This window comes from Capsicum annuum, chromosome 3 (assembly GCF_002878395.1).
Source record: "Capsicum annuum cultivar UCD-10X-F1 chromosome 3, UCD10Xv1.1, whole genome shotgun sequence".
Lineage (NCBI taxonomy): Eukaryota > Viridiplantae > Streptophyta > Magnoliopsida > Solanales > Solanaceae > Capsicum > Capsicum annuum.
This window is the reverse complement of record NC_061113.1, coordinates 177,935,132-177,941,025: the sequence shown is the minus strand read 5'-3', so window position 1 is coordinate 177,941,025 and position 5,894 is coordinate 177,935,132.

Here is a 5,894-nt window from a genome sequence, read left to right as displayed (position 1 = left end):
ATCATCCTTGGATTTTCTTGGTTTGTGCCACCAACACACAGTGGGACCCTTTTCTCATGGGGGAGCTTAACCCATATAGCCCGTGGGTTCCCTTAGGGTGGTTAGAGCTACACAATCCATGTTAATAGTTTTAAAAGTTCATGCTTAAACCTTGTCCCCTATCCCAACATTATTCATATATATATATATATATGTATGTATGTGTAAGTATATATACATACTTATACATACATACATATATATATTTATGTATGTATGTATATTTGCATGTATTTGAACATGTACATTAAGTTTGGATTTTATTTTTGAAATGACATTATTTTATCCCTTCCTTGAGTTACATGTTAGCACTCACCCCGCTAACCATTACCAAATGCTATATCCCTTCATGATGTAGGGTCCTACTAGTTTCATTGTGGCTATATGCAATGCATTATGTTGCAGTTGTGTATCGGTTTTTCGATGATGTGGTGAGATTCCACCTTCTTGAAAACTTAGTCATTCTGTCGATTTCTTTCCATATATTTTAATGAAGGATTTCAGATTAACATTATCATTGTCATTGTCACTATCATGGTCGGGGGCTTGTCTCGACCTAGTTTGATATTCTGATTGCTTAAGCCTTTTGTGGACTTGTGTGGGTTGAATGGTTGTTTTAATTAATAGAGTTTACTTTTGTTTACAATGACTATATTATATCATAATTGGTTGTCTTCTACTATTATATTGGATTACATTTTGGACAGGCTATAGGGGTATTCCCCGGCCCTCGGTGGGCTTGAGATACTCATCACGACTAGGATTGAGTTGGGTCGTGATAAGATCTTCTTCACACCACTACCACCTTAAGTATATTGAAAAATAAACTCAATTAACGTAGCATGCTCTATGATACTCTATAATGAAGCTCCTAAAACCATCAGCTAAGTTTTAGCCAACTGATCATAACCTTCCAAACCCTTGAAAAACTTTCTGATCCTCTCTAACTCAAAAGAGATACTTGTAGTGGCATATCTAGATAGTGCATGAGAAAGAACCTACACTCTACAATAGTTATGGATCCTTCTCCATGTGATCAAACTTATCTCTCATCAGATCCCTTAAACTAAAGACATGAACCTCTCCGCAAATGCTTTAGAAAACTAGGTCCATGTCATAGCCGGCGAACCCAATAGTTTAAAACTAGTTAAAGACCTCCTCCACTGCTTGTTCATGACTATCAAATGATAATTTATATAGGAAACATCATATGAACCATGGGATTTGAGGTTATATAACCTCTCCTCATACTTAATCAACAACTCGTATGCATCCTCTCCAATGGAACCACTAAACTTTCAAGGAACCAGTTCAATAAATCTCTCAAACTTCCTTTTGATAATTAGAAGACATTGTATGACCTAAAGTAATAGGATGAACAGTGAGCTTAGTAGGCAGTGAATCAACCACAACAACTGGTTGTACCCTAGGAGTCAAAAAAAACATATGTAGGAGTCTAGCATGCAAGCTGAATACCTCCTAGAGTCTAAGAAATATCCAAAACACTAGTGGAATACCCTTTTGAGGAACATAATCCAAATGACCCAATAGATTAATCAACAAATTCTATAAAACTAACATAGCAACTATACTCTGTGGGACTTAAGTGAGTCTCGTATTCTCTTTCTAGCACTCCTCATTAACATAATAACTCTCAACCTTGATAGAGGCCAAAATAGACCATCCACAGGTTGGAGTAGTTCCTTATGCCTGACCTCCACCTCTAATTTGATCGTTACCCCTACCTCGCCCCTTAGTTGAGGTTTTAATAGCGAGTGTCGGCTCAACACCCTTAATATCTCTGGACATAGTCCTCAGCATCTGTGGTGAAATCAAAGAATTTAGAATACTGGGCATGAACAACCTGCATAGGAAGGAACTAATTTAGAGAAGTTTTTCCTTGTCTTATAGCCTCTTAAAGATAGATATGAACATCAATGTATCAATCTACAAAACTCTACAAGACATCGTCTTCTTACTTATAAAACTATTAAAGCTAGCGCTCCGATACAAATATATCATGATTTTAAAAATGAGGTAATAATGGCACCTTTCTCAGCCCACCCTTGGTAGGGAAGCCAAAATCAACAAAAGAAGGGAAAAATCGTAATACCAAAAAAAGGGAATTTAAGACTTATAAAATATAGTCAGGTCATAATATTTAAATAAACTATATATCCTAACAAAATGCATAAATCACCAAAACATAGTGTCATAAGTGTGAAGAGCATCTCATACAAATCAGAAAACAGAATAATACATAAGTCTATCTTTGAAACAAAATAAAGAGAAATTGGATAAGATGAGGTACGAAACTCAGCCCTAAACTCTAGAGCTCGCGAGTACCTCAATATGTCAACATATTACCACACCATTCAACCACTACAAATCGCACTCATACTAGGATCTGCATGGAATGGGCACAAAAGCAGGAGTGAGTAGAATTCACTTCTACTCAACAGGTATCATCGGCTGACTGGGTGAAGTACAAAGCAAAACATGTAAAGAATACTATGATCACACTTCCACCTTCATATAGAAAAGTTCCCAAATGGCAGCATACAATGTATTCCTAACAATTTCTATAATATAATATACAAATATTAATAACTACCCATGAAAATATTTCTTATACACCTGTTGACCCTCATCTCTTCAAGACAGGAACGATGGGAGGTTCACAACTCATATGAATTCTCAAATCTCAATGCTTATTCAAATCTCAATCTCATATCTCAATCACCCTATCAATAATATTTATGATAAAGGTTTTATAAAGTGTTTCATTTCTTTTTTAAAATCAGTGCTTTTCATAAGTACCAATATTGTATGAATATATATATTTATGAAATAAGGATGTAATTATAACTACCAATTAGTATGAAGAAGATAATCAATTCAATACATGTATAAATGACAGTATGTATGTAGTTCAAAATATAAGGTTCACACAACACCACAAGGATAAATAGTCATATACGATATTCAAAATATCATTTGAATCTCCTGCATAGGCATCACAATCATAACAATGACATTTAATGCACAAACAAAGCCTATAATATAAAATAAAGCCCTCATACAAGCATCACACAAAATATAATCTCTCAAATAAAAAACAATATACATATAAGACCCACACAGGAAACACGATAATAATAATGACTTTAAAATACAATTACCACATCTAATTCCCCAACCCATAGAATGCATTATAAAAATTACTAACTACCCGACCAGTCTGAAGAAAGTTAAGCCACAACTTACCTTGAAGAGCCAAAATACAAGCTTAAACCTTTCAATGCGAAGCTTTTCCTTTTCAAAAGGTATAAAAATAAACTAAAACTACTAAATGCATAATCTATATATAAACATAATATACATATCTAAACGAAACTAATGATACTCATATTTGCTTTATTTAAATAAGGTCCGAAAATAGTCTTAAAAATAGGTTCAATCAAAAGAAATAAATTTAGAATTATATTTTTGAAATATGTTACTCATACTATCAGGAGTCTAAATCTAAAATCCTATGCAAAAACTAGTTGAACTTGATGCTCAAATCAAAGAAACCCCAATTTAAAACTTATCGGGTAAAATCACCAAAAAGTCCAATTTGAAATCAAGCTTTTAATGATATTTAAAGATGAAATCCATGGGAAAAGATTAGAATAATATTTTTAAAGATTTTCCATAAAAAAATGGTGAAAATATCTCTTTAAATTGCCTTAACCCGAGCTCCCAAATGTTAAAAATGGAGAAAATTATGAAATCGAGGGTTTTGACTATTATGATTCATGTAGCCTCGCAATCACGGTAAACCCATTGACATCGCGAGGGTCAATGAGTGACCAAAATATAATGGTCATCACAATCATGGAAACTCTCTCACAATTTCAAAGTGACCCATACCGAAAGCCTTATGAATATGGGCCAGAAATCCCAAATCCAAAAAATAAAAAGGTTAACTCTTCACTAATATGGTTCCACTGCCATGTTTGAATTAAAGAGTATTTCCTTATCTACTATTGTAACCTAGGGACCATGAATACAAAGCAGGATTTTCGTTTGCATCACATATAACAATTCAACTTTTTGGACTAGGAAAAATAGTCCCACTTGAACCCTCGATAATTTTATGGTACCCCACAAAAATAAATCAGACATACTACTAGACAATTTTTGACATTCTAGACTCAATGGAACCATCAAATTTATTAAAAGGGATCATTTACAAAAATTAGCCCCTGAGATTCATTTAAGCTTACTTTAACTAGTTTTCATCAAAAAGGTCAAAATGCAAAATAAAGGTTCTAGGATTGAACTACTATACTACAAACCCAAAATCAACATTCTATATCTAATGGGAATTTCCATATCAGCATTCGACATGCAAAACATAAAATGTTAACTGATGTCAAATCCCTAAACCAAAGGCTAGTTAAATTCGTCAATCTTGAAAACTATCTTGAGTTGATAATGAAAGATAGGGAAGATAAAATTAATCAAATGCAAAAAATGGTTTAGGAGATGGAAGCAAAGTATCTTCTCAACCAACTAGTTGAGGCAAGAAAAATATTCGATGAACTTGAGGTTAGAGAAATAAAAAGTTTGTCAAAAATATTTGATGTGAAGAGGACCAAATTTGACAAAAGAGAAAAACAAGTCAATGAAGATATTGGATATCCTTAGGATTTAAACTGAGCAAGTAATAACTTTTGTATTTTCTATCATTGTTTTTCCATCTTGTATTTTAATAGTATTTCAAAGCTAAGGACATTTTTCTCGTATGTCATCTATTTATGTTATTTCTTATCTTTTAATGCTATGTGAAGAATATTCTATTTAAGTCCAGTCGACTTCATTAGATATATCCTTATAACTCTTAATAGAAAAGGCCTATCTATATGTATGTCATGACAAAAATTATAAGATCGTGAAGGCATCTACTAAAGTCTAACTAGATAGGAGAACACTTACCACCCAACCAATTATGTGTGTAAATTTAAGTAAAAGCCTTACTTTAGTTAAGAAATCCCAATATGTAAGAGAATTCGACATAATCATACTCAAAAAATATTTTTCAGTATTTATATACATGATTAATAACTTACATCATAATATACAATAAAATTGCACATCAAATAAGTAAATATGTATAATGCATCGTAACATACAGAATATTCTCTCAAATCTGTACACACATACTAAGGGGATTATCTACCTAATATTCATGATCTATGCGGACCAGTTGTCCATATATAGTACCGGCATGGTACCTAACCTTTTGAAATAAAATTGCTCATCTAGACACTCACCTCGAACATAAGCCACTCATTAATAAGGATTAAATTATTCCCTCATAGTCCTCATAGTATAATAATATAATACACTCTCCACTCTCTTGTTAGGATAATAAGACAAGTACACTAAATATGCTAGTGCACTTTAATAGTCATCATACTATCAACAAATGTTACTAACTTCACCAATTATGCATACAAGTTTTATCAAGACAACAAGTACAAATGGTGTATCAAGTGCACTGCATACCTATTAATTAACTCAAGACATGCTTCAACAATCAAAATATACCATGTAATTTCAACAATCAAATTACCATACATAGATAACCACTTAGACAATTGATAACCTCGACAAAACCAACATTTACCCTATCATTGATTTCATAATTAGAAGTATAAGTTCAATAAGAAATTAAAGGGGGGGGGGGGGGGGTTCTATGGCTCTCCTAAATATCACCAGTAAAAGCTAGGCTAAACTATGCATCACTTAATTATCTTACAAGTGTAGTCAAATGCAACCTTGATGTGCTACAATAATTTAACATA